The sequence below is a fragment of the Electrona antarctica genome (genome assembly GCF_951216825.1).
Source record: "Electrona antarctica genome assembly, chromosome: 20".
In the NCBI taxonomy this organism is placed as follows: domain Eukaryota; kingdom Metazoa; phylum Chordata; class Actinopteri; order Myctophiformes; family Myctophidae; genus Electrona; species Electrona antarctica.
Window position 1 is genome coordinate 36,473,224 of NC_136801.1, and position 16,522 is coordinate 36,489,745.

Below are 16,522 nucleotides of genomic sequence, written 5' to 3' on the forward strand. Positions count from 1 at the left end.
TTTGACTCGACTTGACTTGACTTGCCCACAACAGAAAAACTTGAGACTTGCTTGAGACTTGGACCAAATGACTTGCTACTCGACTCGGACTCGGATCGGAGGGACTCGTGCAATTGTCTGCTAAAAAGTAACAACTTTGGACCGAAAACTACGCCGCAGATAACGGATAAAATGTACTTTGTAGTTTGTGCTTTTGAATAATTCTGAACTGTTTTTAAAGCATTTAGCCTATGCTTTTGAATACTTGCAGTAAGAATGTTCTAAATCCAGTATTTGACCCAGTACTATAACTCAAGTACACATTTGACAGAGCAACATTCACTTGGACATAATATATAATCATCATGGTCTAGTACTGTCCGGATAAAACGATGCCAAACTTTGCACACACACCCCCTGGATGCCAATGATGAACCTCTGCCCCAAATTGTCCAGGCCTGTTATAGCACCACCATGAGGCATATTTTGACATTTTTACCTTAACTGCACCAATCTGCATGACACTTTGCATTCACACTCCCTAGAGGCCAAGGAAAACCCTTTGCAACCTTGTTTTATGCTATAAAACAAAATGTTTACAAAATGTGTTTGTAAAACACATTTTACTCCTCCAGATTCTGTCTATAACCCATAAACAGTCAGTACATTTTATAATTAAATATTTTTTAAAGCCATCCCATCCAAATAATGAAATGGTAAATGGTGCATTTATATAGCACCTTTATCCAAGGCGATTTACAGAGATAACATTCATCCATGCACACACACACATTCATACACCGATGGCGGAGGAAACAATGCAAGGCACCAACCTGCACATCGGGAGCAATTAGGGGTTCAGTGTCTTGCTCAAGAAGGACACTATGACAATCGACACTGGGGGAGCCCGGGATCCAACGCCACACCTCTGTCGCCCCATGGACAGGTGATGACAGACAGGTGATGATGACAGACAGGTGAGCGACTCTTCCACTCATTAGGGCTGATCATGAACAGCTGTGGGACCACCAGCAAGCCTTAAAACCTCTGCTGAGGGCAGGGCAGCCACTCACTTCATTCTTCCTCTCTTGTAGAGCAATGGCCAAATTTTGCAACCTTGTTCTTGTGCCGCTGGTGCTTTATTGGTTTGCCCAAGGTAAAAGCTTTTTGTTTCCAATGTGCATTAATTAAATTGTAGGTCTGTTGCAGATTTATAGGAAGACTAAACAATGTTTGAGAAATGTTATAATTGCTGGTAGTTTGGAGGGAGCAGTCATTCTATGATGTCACCTGAACATACAGCTCCAGAGAATGAATTCTAATCATTTATGTCTGTCTATGATATGATGACTCAGGATGAGTTTATAGTGTAAATGAATGTGTTTCTGTATCATAATGGGCTCTATGTTGGAATGTATGCTTTCTTTCTTCACTGGTCTTTACAAAGTTGCCAATTTTATTCATTAACATATGCTATACCATACAGATTGCATAGGTTATATAATATTGTATTAACATGCAGGACTCTGCCATACAGATTGGACAAACTTACTAAATTGACTTGGTCACAAAACGTTACATGGTGCTGCTTTAATTAGTATGATTTGTAAGACCTGTTAAGGAAGCTGCTGTGCATGATAGTACTCTGCACTTAAAGAGATATATCTAGTTCACCCCCAAAATGACTTTCTCTCTATAGATTACTCACCCCAATTCAAGTATCCATGGGGTGACCCCATGGATACTTGAATTCATGGAGATTTTTTGTTGCATTCTTAAGCCAATAATTTGACCAGTAGTAGTTCCCTATTGAGACAGTCTTTTGTTGTTGTTAAAGTAAACCATCCCTTTACATGCAGGGCATTGAAGCTAATCAGCCCCGCTGCCCCAGTTTGATTGCAGTGTTGCTTCTGTAGTTTACAAACTTTAAGTCGGTGCTATCGACAATTATTACATGGCTTGGTTGAATGCTTGATTCTGATTGGTCAATCGCTTAATTCAGCGGTGAGTTATCTCATGATAATGACCGCTCCGCTGTATAATGACCGCTGCCTAATCAAACCCTCTGAGCACCACCAGCTGCGCGGCTGCGCCCGCTTGATTTACTGCCGTTTCCAACATAACAGCCATGTAAACACACACACTACTGACACACAATGTAATTTACAGCTAAACATTGCTCTTAAAAATGTTTTTGAAAACATTTGAGCGAGAAATAGACGAAGCAGCTGGACCCGAAAATGGATTCTATTTGATCAACTCACTTCCTTGTTTTCCGACAGTGCTTCAGCCCTGCAGCTGGGCAGACGCAGCCAGCGCGAAGTTATGGAATACTTTTTTTGTTGTGTTTTGGATCAATGGATTAATTTATGTTAGTTAGCCATGTAATAAGCGGGATAATATCTGGCTAGGTGGTCATTGTTGGGATATAATTCACCTTCAGGGAGTGTAACCACCTCGGCTTCGCCTCGGTGGTTAAACTCCCTGTCGGTGAATTATCTCCCGACAATGACCACCTAGCCAGATATTATCCCTTACATATTACATAGCTCTAACTTAATGTGGCTATATTCCCCTGTGAAGAAATGAGCTTCAAGTCATGGCTGTATTAAAACTCTCAATGTCTTGTGGTAACCTGTCTACAGGATGCTGTATCCCCGTCGCCCCCAGCAAGAGTCTGCCCAACAACACCATGGAGAATCCCACCGACGCCCTCATGACTGACACCAGCAGCATGGTGAGAGGTGGGCCGACTATCACAGACGGCACCAACATTATTAACGTGACAATGACGGGACCAACGCCGCGGGACCAGAAGTTCTCTGGCCGAAGATTTTTTGGGCCAGTTGCTCCCGCTTCGAATGGGATCAGTGTATTGAAACGGGGAAAATCAGGCCTTTCAATAGACTGAGTAGACGTCTACCCGTCTACTCAGGTGCTCAGTAGGTTGATTCCTTCCGATTGTGTCGGTTGATCTGTGCAGTTTAATGCATCGCATGCAGCTACTGGAGCTCAGTAGGTGATCATTCCTTTCAATGCAGCCGTAACATCGAACATGCACTGCTCCCGTGCTTGCGGTTATGTTTAGGTTAGGATTAGAGATAGGGATAGTAATTTCGGAACAAGGAACCTTCTGACTAACGACACGGCACCGCTCCAGTAGCTGCATGCGATGCATTAAACTGCACAGATCAACCGACACAATCGGAAGGAATCAACCTACTGAGCACCTGAGTAGACGGGTAGACGTCTACTCAGTCTATTGAAAGGCCTGATTGCACCTGATTTTCCCCGTTTCAATACACTGATCCCATTCGAAGCGGGTGCCAGTTATTGGTTTTGGGAAATAAAAACGTCTGGGATTCCGAGGCTACCTCCCTCTATACAAGCCCATTTGACTGATTTCTATGTAAACTATTATATTTCTATGAACCAGAGCAACTGTCCATAATATGCATTGTCCTGTCCAAATAAACAAATAAAGTATGCATCGCATTGCATTTATTTTCAATACGAACCTTTAAATTGACTTTGTTGCATTTATTGACATTGATTGAGTGTTTTGGGTTTAAATAATTTCCTATGTTTATTGAAGTGTACAGATTTACTATTTTATATATATATATATCCCTGAGTTAACTTGGTACTGCACCGATTCAGAACAGGGATTTTAAGGGACGATTCTGTACTTCAAAAGACAGTTGGCGACCCTAAATGGTGACCGCCATGCCTACACTGACCTGAATGAGTTTGAGGGGCTTTGTGGTGTTGGCCCACGGGGCAGGGATCCTGCTGCCGGGCCACAGGCCAGGACAGCCCTCTGCGGAAGGATGGTGGTAGCTTGATTCTGATTGGGCATTCATCGGTCTCATTTTTGAGCGGTGCCTACCAGCTCCAATGACTAGCCGCGTGTGTATCTGTCTGCCTGGGTACGAAAATCTGCAATACCGCCGGCGCTGGGTGACCTAAAGTGGCACTGAGCAGCCTATAAAGGGCCATTCACACTAAGCACTACAACTATCTGCAGCCAGCCAGCGGTGTTGTTGAGCAGCTCATTTCACATGGGTGTGATTTTTGAATGACCGCCAAAGTCAACAGAGTTAACAGACCGCTGTCTAATCAAATACTTTTTCCATATCCAACATTACAGCCATGTAAACAAACACAATCATGTAAATTACAAGTAAACATAAACAGTATAGGCTACTGTACATAAATGAACACGATTTGCCATCAGCACTTTAAATTGTCACAGTACGAGCAGGAGGTTTTCGGACCCAAGTGCAGGAGAGGCAGAGAGGCAAAGTAGTGGCATTGCAGAAGGTCTATTACCAAAATCCAAGAACAGCAGGAACACGAGGCAAACATGAACTAGAAATACCCTGGGAATTCACTAGGAGCAAACACATTTGACAAACAATGCTCTGACAAAGGAAAAGAAAAACCAGGAGTATAAATACACAAGGACACAGGTGAACTCCTGTGTCCCTGTATATCGAGCACGGAAATAGCATAATTATTGTCACCACCATCAAGTGTCACTGTTGTGCAGCCTAACACACAGACAGAGGCCAGGGAGGAGAGCTAGTACAGTACAGTACAGTACAGTACTCAACTCGACAATCTTGTGACCCGACTTGACTTGACTTGACATAACCTTGTGACTCGACCCGACTTGACTCGACAACCTTGTGACTCGACCCGACTTGACTTGACATAACCTTGTGACTCGACCAGACTTGACTCGACAACCTTGTGACTCGACCCGACTTGACTTGACATAACCTTGTGACTCGACCCGACTTGACTCGACAACCTTGTGACTCGACCCGACTTGACATAACCTTTTGACTCGACTTGACTTGACTTGCCCACAACAGAAAAACTTGAGACTTGCTTGAGACTTGGACCAAATGACTTGCTACTCGACTCGGACTCGGATCGGAGGGACTCGTGCAATTGTCTGCTAAAAAGTAACAACTTTGGACCGAAAACTACGCCGCAGATAACGGATAAAATGTACTTTGTAGTTTGTGCTTTTGAATAATTCTGAACTGTTTTTAAAGCATTTAGCCTATGCTTTTGAATACTTGCAGTAAGAATGTTCTAAATCCAGTATTTGACCCAGTACTATAACTCAAGTACACATTTGACAGAGCAACATTCACTTGGACATAATATATAATCATCATGGTCTAGTACTGTCCGGATAAAACGATGCCAAACTTTGCACACACACCCCCTGGATGCCAATGATGAACCTCTGCCCCAAATTGTCCAGGCCTGTTATAGCACCACCATGAGGCATATTTTGACATTTTTACCTTAACTGCACCAATCTGCATGACACTTTGCATTCACACTCCCTAGAGGCCAAGGAAAACCCTTTGCAACCTTGTTTTATGCTATAAAACAAAATGTTTACAAAATGTGTTTGTAAAACACATTTTACTCCTCCAGATTCTGTCTATAACCCATAAACAGTCAGTACATTTTATAATTAAATATTTTTTAAAGCCATCCCATCCAAATAATGAAATGGTAAATGGTGCATTTATATAGCACCTTTATCCAAGGCGATTTACAGAGATAACATTCATCCATGCACACACACACATTCATACACCGATGGCGGAGGAAACAATGCAAGGCACCAACCTGCACATCGGGAGCAATTAGGGGTTCAGTGTCTTGCTCAAGAAGGACACTATGACAATCGACACTGGGGGAGCCCGGGATCCAACGCCACACCTCTGTCGCCCCATGGACAGGTGATGACAGACAGGTGATGATGACAGACAGGTGAGCGACTCTTCCACTCATTAGGGCTGATCATGAACAGCTGTGGGACCACCAGCAAGCCTTAAAACCTCTGCTGAGGGCAGGGCAGCCACTCACTTCATTCTTCCTCTCTTGTAGAGCAATGGCCAAATTTTGCAACCTTGTTCTTGTGCCGCTGGTGCTTTATTGGTTTGCCCAAGGTAAAAGCTTTTTGTTTCCAATGTGCATTAATTAAATTGTAGGTCTGTTGCAGATTTATAGGAAGACTAAACAATGTTTGAGAAATGTTATAATTGCTGGTAGTTTGGAGGGAGCAGTCATTCTATGATGTCACCTGAACATACAGCTCCAGAGAATGAATTCTAATCATTTATGTCTGTCTATGATATGATGACTCAGGATGAGTTTATAGTGTAAATGAATGTGTTTCTGTATCATAATGGGCTCTATGTTGGAATGTATGCTTTCTTTCTTCACTGGTCTTTACAAAGTTGCCAATTTTATTCATTAACATATGCTATACCATACAGATTGCATAGGTTATATAATATTGTATTAACATGCAGGACTCTGCCATACAGATTGGACAAACTTACTAAATTGACTTGGTCACAAAACGTTACATGGTGCTGCTTTAATTAGTATGATTTGTAAGACCTGTTAAGGAAGCTGCTGTGCATGATAGTACTCTGCACTTAAAGAGATATATCTAGTTCACCCCCAAAATGACTTTCTCTCTCTATAGATTACTCACCCCAATTCAAGTATCCATGGGGTGACCCCATGGATACTTGAATTCATGGAGATTTTTTGTTGCATTCTTAAGCCAATAATTTGACCAGTAGTAGTTCCCTATTGAGACAGTCTTTTGTTGTTGTTAAAGTAAACCATCCCTTTACATGCAGGGCATTGAAGCTAATCATCCCCGCTGCCCCAGTTTGATTGCAGTGTTGCTTCTGTAGTTTACAAACTTTAAGTCGGTGCTATCGACAAATATTAGATAGCTCTAACTTAATGTGGCTATATTCCCCTGTGAAGAAATGAGCTTCAAGTCATGGCTGTATTAAAACTCGCAATGTCTTGTGGTAACCTGTCTACAGGATGCTGTATCCCCCTCGTCGCCCCCAGCAAGAGTCTGCCCAACAACACCATGGAGAATCCCACCGACGCCCTCATGACTGACACCAGCAGCATGGTGAGAGGTGGGCCGAACATCACAGACGGCACCAACATTATTAACGTGACAATGACGGGACCAACGCCGCGGGACCAGAAGTTCTCTGGCCAAAGAAGTTTTTGGCCAGTTGCTGGTTGGTGAGAGGTGGGCCGGACATCACAGACGGCACCAACATTATTAACGTGACAATGACGGGACCAACGCCGCGGGACCAGAAGTTCTCTGGCCGAAGAAGTTTTGGGCTAATTATTGTTTATGGGAAATAAAAACGTCTGGGATTCCGAGGCTACCTCCCTCTATACAAGCCCATTTGACTGATTTCTATGTAAACTATTTCTATGAACCAGAGCAACTGTCCATAATATGCATTGTCCTGTCCAAATAAACAAATAAAGTATGCATCGCATTGCATTTATTTTCAATACGAACCTTTAAATTGACTTTGTTGCATTTATTGACATTGAGTGTTTTGGGTTTAAATAATTTCCTATGTTTATTGAAGTGTACAGATTTACTATTTTATATATATATATATCCCTGAGTTAACATGGTACTGCACCGATTCAGAACAGGGATTTTAAGGGACGATTCTGTACTTCAAAAGACAGTTGGCGACCCTAAATGGTGACCGCCATGCCTACACTGACCTGAATGAGTTTGAGGGGCTTTGTGGTGTTGGCCCACGGGGCAGGGATCCTGCTGCCGGGCCACAGGCCAGGACAGCCCTCTGCGGAAGGATGGTGGTAGCTTGATTCTGATTGGGCATTCATCTGTCTCATTTTTGAGCGGTGCCTACCAGCTCCAATGACTAGCCGCGTGTGTGTCTGCCTGGGTACGAAAATCTGCAATACCGCCGGCGCTGGGTGACCTAAAGTGGCACTGAGCAGCCTATAAAGGGCCATTCACACTAAGCACTACAACTATCTGCAGCCAGCCAGCGGTGTTGTTGAGCAGCTCATTTCACATGGGTGTGATTTTTGAATGACCGCCAAAGTCAACAGAGTTAACAGACCGCTGTCTAATCAAATACTTTTGAATAATTCTGAACTGTTTTTAAAGCATTTAGCCTATGCTTTTGAATACTTGCCGTACGAATGTTCTAAATCCAGTATTTGACCCAGTACTATAACTCAAGTACACATTTGACAGAGCAACATTCACTTGGACATAATATATAATCATCATGGTCTAGTACTGTCCGGATAAAACGATGCCAAACTTTGCACACACACCCCCTGGATGCCGATGATGAACCTCTGCCCGAAATTGTCCAGGCCTGTTATAGCACCACCATGAGGCATATTTTGACATTTTTACCTTAACTGCACCAATCTGCATGACACTTTGCATTCACACTCCCTAGAGGCCAAGGAAAACCCTTTGCAACCTTGTTTTATGCTATAAAACAAAATGTTTACAAAATGTGTTTGTAAAACACATTTTACTCCTCCAGATTCTGTCTATAACCCATAAACAGTCAGTACATTTTATAATTAAATATTTTTTAAAGCCATCCCATCCAAATAATGAAATGGTAAATGGTGCATTTATATAGCACCTTTATCCAAGGCGATTTACAGAGATAACATTCATCCATGCACACACACACATTCATACACCGATGGCGGAGGAAACAATGCAAGGCACCAACCTGCACATCGGGAGCAATTAGGGGTTCAGTGTCTTGCTCAAGAAGGACACTATGACAATCGACACTGGGGGAGCCCGGGATCCAACGCCACACCTCTGTCGCCCCATGGACAGGTGATGACAGACAGGTGATGATGACAGACAGGTGAGCGACTCTTCCACTCATTAGGGCTGATCATGAACAGCTGTGGGACCACCAGCAAGCCTTAAAACCTCTGCTGAGGGCAGGGCAGCCACTCACTTCATTCTTCCTCTCTTGTAGAGCAATGGCCAAATTTTGCAACCTTGTTCTTGTGCCGCTGGTGCTATATTGGTTTGCCCAAGGTAAAAGCTTTTTGTTTCCAATGTGCATTAATTAAATTGTAGGTCTGTTGCAGATTTATAGGAAGACTAAACAATGTTTGAGAAATGTTATAATTGCTGGTAGTTTGGAGGGAGCAGTCATTCTATGATGTCACCTGAACATACAGCTCCAGAGAATGAATTCTAATCATTTATGTCTGTCTATGATATGATGACTCAGGATGAGTTTATAGTGTAAATGAATGTGTTTCTGTATCATAATGGGCTCTATGTTGGAATGTATGCTTTCTTTCTTCACTGGTCTTTACAAAGTTGCCAATTTTATTCATTAACATATGCTATACCATACAGATTGCATAGGTTATATAATATTGTATTAACATGCAGGACTCTGCCATACAGATTGGACAAACTTACTAAATTGACTTGGTCACAAAACGTTACATGGTGCTGCTTTAATTAGTATGATTTGTAAGACCTGTTAAGGAAGCTGCTGTGCATGATAGTACTCTGCACTTAAAGAGATATATCTAGTTCACCCCCAAAATGACTTTCTCTCTCTATAGATTACTCACCCCAATTCAAGTATCCATGGGGTGACCCCATGGATACTTGAATTCATGGAGATTTTTTGTTGCATTCTTAAGCCAATAATTTGACCAGTAGTAGTTCCCTATTGAGACAGTCTTTTGTTGTTGTTAAAGTAAACCATCCCTTTACATGCAGGGCATTGAAGCTAATCATCCCCGCTGCCCCAGTTTGATTGCAGTGTTGCTTCTGTAGTTTACAAACTTTAAGTCGGTGCTATCGACAAATATTAGATAGCTCTAACTTAATGTGGCTATATTCCCCTGTGAAGAAATGAGCTTCAAGTCATGGCTGTATTAAAACTCGCAATGTCTTGTGGTAACCTGTCTACAGGATGCTGTATCCCCCTCGTCGCCCCCAGCAAGAGTCTGCCCAACAACACCATGGAGAATCCCACCGACGCCCTCATGACTGACAGCAGCAGCATGGTGAGAGGTGGGCCGGACATCACAGACGGCACCAACATTATTAACGTGACAATGACGGGACCAACGCCGCAGGACCAGAAGTTCTCTGGCCGAAGATATTTTGGGCCAGTTAATGGTTTTGGGAAATAAAAACGTCTGGGATTCCGAGGCTACCTCCCTCTATACAAGCCCATTTGACTGATTTCTATGTAAACTATTTCTATGAACCAGAGCAACTGTCCATAATATGCATTGTCCTGTCCAAATAAACAAATAAAGTATGCATCGCATTGCATTTATTTTCAATACGAACCTTTAAATTGACTTTGTTGCATTTATTGACATTGATTGAGTGTTTTGGGTTTAAATAATTTCCTATGTTTATTGAAGTGTACAGATTTACTATTTTATATATATATATCCCTGAGTTAACTTGGTACTGTACCGATTCATAACAGGGATTTTAAGGGACGATTCTGTACTTCAAAAGACAGTTGGCGACCCTAAATGGTGACCGCCAGGCCTACACTGACCTGAATGAGTTTGAGGGGCTTTGTGGTGTTGGCCCACGGGGCAGGGATCCTGCTGCCGGGCCACAGGCCAGGACAGCCCTCTGCGGAAGGATGGTGGTAGCTTGATTCTGATTGGGCATTCATCTGTCTCATTTTTGAGCGGTGCCTACCAGCTCCAATGACTAGCCGCGTGTGTATCTGTCTGCCTGGGTACGAAAATCTGCAATACCGCCGGCGCTGGGTGACCTAAAGTGGCACTGAGCAGCCTATAAAGGGCCATTCACACTAAGCACTACAACTATCTGCAGCCAGCCAGCGGTGTTGTTGAGCAGCTCATTTCACATGGGTGTGATTTTTGAATGACCACCAAAGTCAACAGAGTTAACAGACCGCTGTCTAATCAAATACTTTTTCCATATCCAACATTACAGCCATGTAAACAAACACAATCATGTAAATTACAAGTAAACATAAACGGTATAGGCTACTGTACATAAATGAACACGATTTGCCATCAGCACTTTAAATTGTCACAGTACGAGCAGGAGGTTTTCGGACCCAAGTGCAGGAGAGGCAGAGAGGCAAAGTAGTGGCATTGCAGAAGGTCTATTACCAAAATCCAAGAACAGCAGGAACACGAGGCAAACATGAACTAGAAATACCCTGGGAATTCACTAGGAGCAAACACATTTGACATAAAACAATGCTCTGACAAAGGAAAAGAAAAACCAGGGGAGTATAAATACACAAGGACACAGGTGAACTCCTGTGTCCCTGTATATCGAGCACGGAAATAGCATAATTATTGTCACCACCATCAAGTGTCACTGTTGTGCAGCCTAACACACAGACAGAGGCCAGGGAGGAGAGCTAGTACAGTACAGTATAGTACAGTACAGTACAGTACTCAACTCGACAATCTTGTGACCCGACTTGACTTGACTTGACATAACCTTGTGACTCGACCCGACTTGACTCGACAACCTTGTGACTCGACCCGACTTGACTTGACATAACCTTGTGACTCGACCGGACTTGACTCGACAACCTTGTGACTCGACCCGACTTGACTTGACATAACCTTGTGACTCGACCCGACTTGACTCGACAACCTTGTGACTCGACCCGACTTGACATAACCTTTTGACTCGACTTGACTTGACTTGCCCACAACAGAAAAACTTGAGACTTGCTTGAGACTTGGACCAAATGACTTGCTACTCGACTCGGACTCGGATCGGAGGGACTCGTGCAATTGTCTGCTAAAAAGTAACAACTTTGGACCGAAAACTACGCCGCAGATAACGGATAAAATGTACTTTGTAGTTTGTGCTTTTGAATAATTCTGAACTGTTTTTAAAGCATTTAGCCTATGCTTTTGAATACTTGCAGTAAGAATGTTCTAAATCCAGTATTTGACCCAGTACTATAACTCAAGTACACATTTGACAGAGCAACATTCACTTGGACATAATATATAATCATCATGGTCTCGTACTGTCCGGATAAAACGATGCCAAACTTTGCACACACACCCCCTGGATGCCAATGATGAACCTCTGCCCCAAATTGTCCAGGCCTGTTATAGCACCACCATGAGGCATATTTTGACATTTTTACCTTAACTGCACCAATCTGCATGACACTTTGCATTCACACTTCCTAGAGGCCAAGGAAAACCCTTTGCAACCTTGTTTTATGCTATAAAACAAAATGTTTACAAAATGTGTTTGTAAAACACATTTTACTCCTCCAGATTCTGTCTATAACCCATAAACAGTCAGTACATTTTATAATTAAATATTTTTTAAAGCCATCCCATCCAAATAATGAAATGGTAAATGGTGCATTTATATAGCACCTTTATCCAAGGCGATTTACAGAGATAACATTCATCCATGCACACACACACATTCATACACCGATGGCGGAGGAAACAATGCAAGGCACCAACCTGCACATCGGGAGCAATTAGGGGTTCAGTGTCTTGCTCAAGAAGGACACTATGACAATCGACACTGGGGGAGCCCGGGATCCAACGCCACACCTCTGTCGCCCCATGGACAGGTGATGACAGACAGGTGATGATGACAGACAGGTGAGCGACTCTTCCACTCATTAGGGCTGATCATGAACAGCTGTGGGACCACCAGCAAGCCTTAAAACCTCTGCTGAGGGCAGGGCAGCCACTCACTTCATTCTTCCTCTCTTGTAGAGCAATGGCCAAATTTTGCAACCTTGTTCTTGTGCCGCTGGTGCTTTATTGGTTTGCCCAAGGTAAAAGCTTTTTGTTTCCAATGTGCATTAATTAAATTGTAGGTCTGTTGCAGATTTATAGGAAGACTAAACAATGTTTGAGAAATGTTATAATTGCTGGTAGTTTGGAGGGAGCAGTCATTCTATGATGTCACCTGAACATACAGCTCCAGAGAATGAATTCTAATCATTTATGTCTGTCTATGATATGATGACTCAGGATGAGTTTATAGTGTAAATGAATGTGTTTCTGTATCATAATGGGCTCTATGTTGGAATGTATGCTTTCTTTCTTCACTGGTCTTTACAAAGTTGCCAATTTTATTCATTAACATATGCTATACCATACATATTGCATAGGTTATATAATATTGTATTAACATGCAGGACTCTGCCATACAGATTGGACAAACTTACTAAATTTACTTTTACCTGCTTTAATTAGTATGATTTGTAAGACCTGTTAAGGAAGCTGCTGTGCATGATAGTACTCTGCACTTAAAGAGATATATCTAGTTCACCCCCAAAATGACTCTCTCTCTATAGATTACTCACCCCAATTCAAGTATCCATGGGGTGACCCCATGGATACTTGAATTCATGGAGATTTTTTGTTGCATTCTTAAGCCAATAATTTGACCAGTAGTAGTTCCCTATTGAGACAGTCTTTTGTTGTTGTTAAAGTAAACCATCCCTTTACATGGGCATTGAAGCTAATCATCCCCGCTGCCCCAGTTTGATTGCAGTGTTGCTTCTGTAGTTTACAAACTTTAAGTCGGTGCTATCGACAAATATTAGATGGCTCTAACTTAATGTGGCTATATTCCCCTGTGAAGAAATGAGCTTCAAGTCATAGCTGTATTAAAACTCTCAATGTCTTGTGGTAACCTGTCTACAGGATGCTGTATCCCCCTCGTCGTCCCCAGCAAGAGTCTGCCCAACAACACCATGGAGAATCCCACCGACGCCCTCATGACTGACAGCAGCAGCATGGTGAGAGGTGGGCCGACTATCACAGACGGCACCAACATTATTAACGTGACAATGACGGGACCAACGCCACAGGACCAGAAGTTCTCTGGCCAAAGAAGTTTTGGGAGTATACCACCAGGATGCTCTTGGTGTGGGAAACTCCACTGGAAATAAAAACGTCTGGGATTCCGAGGCTACCTCCCTCTATACAAGCCCATTTGACTGATTTCTATGTAAACTATTTCTATGAACCAGAGCAACTGTGGCAGCGGTGGCCGAACGGATAGCGGCGCGGTCTAGATACCGGAAGGTTCCCAGTTCGAACCAGCCGTCCGACATGTTAAAATTACCACCGCTGAAATGCCCTTGAACAAGGCATCAACCACTACGATGAAATGTGTTCTATGAGCAGGGCCTGGCTGGAAACAAGTTCTTGAGCTTAGCCCAGATACCCTGGGTAAATATAGATTTCATTTCATTTCATTTCAACTGTCCATAATATGCATTGTCCTGTCCAAATAAACAAATAAAGTATGCATCGCATTGCATTCATTGCATCGCATTTATTTTCAATACGAACCTTTAAACTGACTTTGTGTTGCATTTATTGACATTGATTGAGTGTTTTGGGTTTAAATAATTTCCTATGTTTATTGACTTGTACAGATTTACTATTTTATATATATATATATATATATATCCCTGAGTTAACTTGGTACTGTACCGATTCAGAACAGGGATTTTCAGGGTCGGCCTCAGGTCTTAATGGGTTTTTAAGGGACGATTCTGTACTTCAAAGGACAGTTGGCGACCCTAAATGGTGACCGCCATGCCTACACTGACCTGAATGAGTTTGAGGGGCTTTGTGGTGTTGGCCCACGGGGCAGGGATCCTGCTGCCGGGGCCACAGGACAGGACAGCCCTCTGCGGAAGGATGGTGGTAGCTTGATTCTGATTGGGCATTCATCTGTCTCATTTTTGAGCGGTGCCTACCAGCTCCAATGACTAGCCGCGTGTGTATCTGTCTGCCTGGGTACGAAAAGCTGCAATACCGCTGGGTGACCTAAAGTGGCACTGTTGAGCAGCCTATAAAGGGCCATTCACACTAAGCATTCCAACTATCTGCAGCCAGCCAGCGGTGTTGTTGAGCAGCTCATTTCACATGGGTGTGATTTTTGAATGACCGCCAAAGTCTTTAACAGACCGCTGTCTAATCAAATACTTTTTCCATATCCAACATTACAGCCATGTAAACAAACACAATCATGTAAATTACAAGTAAACAGTATAGGCTACTGTACATAAATGAACACTATTTGCCATCAGCACTTTAAATTGTCACAGTACGAGCAGGAGGTTTTCGGACCCTAGAGCAGGAGAGGCAGAGAGGCAAAGTAGTGGAATTGCAGAAGGTCTATTACCAAAATCCAAGAACAGCAGGAACACGAGGCAAACATGAACTAGAAATACCCTGGGAATTCACTAGGAGCAAACACATTTGACATAAAACAATGCTCTGACAAAGGAAAAGAAAAACCAGGGGAGTATAAATACACAAGGACACAGGTGAACTCGACTGATAATCAACACAATGATTGGCTAAAAGACTAACAAGACAAGGTGGAAACACTGGGGTAATCAGGGTACTGGTGAGGGAACACAGGTAACATGAGCAAAACAGGAAACACTAACAGACTGCAAAATAAATGCACACAAGGGGAAAGTAAGACTAAAACCAAGAACAAGGAACACTAGAAAAACATAACACATGTCACGGACCGTGACATAAATAAGCACATTTTCTGAAAGCCTGCCTAGTCTAACAGCTTTGAGCTGATTCGAAATTAATGGACTATTTTCATCCCTGTAAGCAATGAAATCCTTCATCCAATCCAATCAAATTGTTTTGTTGTTACATTTGGATAAATATATTAATATCTTTATTCTGTGTAATAAGCGGGATAATCAATGGGGAGCTGGTAATTATTGAGAATTAACTCTTGAGAGCGTAAAATGAAACTGTCCATTTGGTTTAATTTTACGCTCTTAAAAATAAAACTATTGTTAAGCATCAGCATTATTAAATTTACAAGAATTGACTTGTTATCTATACTGTTATGTACTGTTATCTCTCCTATACCACATCAGTGGAATTGTGGACAAAATCTTATCCAACGGTATCAAAATATTCTGACTGAGAGGCTAAGCGCTCCATTTTCGTCACCGCTAAACCCCTTATCCCTAAACTTCTTTGCCTTTTCTTTTTTAATATTTTGAAAAACATTTTTGAATAGTTCAACTAGACAATCTACATTGACACGTTGTGAGCTTGTAATGTAGACTGGCCATTTTAACTACTCAAAAATAAAGTGTTGAAACTAAACCACTGCCTTACAGTGCGTTTTAACAGCGGGCGATAGACAGACGAATCTTCCGGAAGTGATTTATTTTTCCATGGGACCTGGCGACTACTGGCGCTAGCAGGCGAACAGGCGATATGTGGATGAACGTTGCCCGAAAAGATACAAATAATCTTTTCGGGCGACATCGTCCGGCGACAGCGACCGCTCAGGGTGGGGCCGGCCCGGGAAAAAAAAAGAAAAGAAAACACCGGCCTGCTGCCGCCCTATTAGAGAATTAGGCCGCCCCAGTCCACTCTGCCCATAATCTCATATGATAGGGGGGTTGAAGTGATTGTGACATTGGTGGAGGGGTGCTGGAGCCTCTGTTCCCCCTCTGCCGCTGAAGTGGTTTGCTCCGTTTTACTCTGACGTATAGCGCGGGCTATAGTGATAAAAGGAAATTAACAGGTGACACAGCGGAAGAAAAAGTGAATGAAAAAGTGACATTATGGAGAGAGAAGAGAGAAGAGAAAGGGTCTCGAGGCGGATGCAGGA

At 42.7% G+C, this 16,522-nt stretch overlaps 3 long non-coding RNA genes across 3 annotated transcripts; all 3 read left to right on the forward strand.

Moving 5' to 3' along the window:
- Window positions 1–5,739: 5,739 nt before the first annotated feature.
- LOC306912747 lies at window positions 5,740–7,373 on the forward strand. The gene is made up of 2 exons (XR_013788436.1): window positions 5,740–5,960; window positions 6,861–7,373. It is a non-coding gene; the product is annotated as an uncharacterized lncRNA (long non-coding RNA).
- Window positions 7,374–8,781: 1,408 nt separating this feature from the next.
- LOC306913554 lies at window positions 8,782–10,168 on the forward strand. Its single transcript, XR_013788559.1, has 2 exons — window positions 8,782–8,911; window positions 9,812–10,168. It is a non-coding gene; the product is annotated as an uncharacterized lncRNA (long non-coding RNA).
- A 2,379-nt stretch (window positions 10,169–12,547) lies between these two features.
- On the forward strand, window positions 12,548–14,166 carry LOC306912749. The gene is made up of 2 exons (XR_013788437.1): window positions 12,548–12,674; window positions 13,552–14,166. It is a non-coding gene; the product is annotated as an uncharacterized lncRNA (long non-coding RNA).
- Window positions 14,167–16,522: the final 2,356 nt, after the last annotated feature.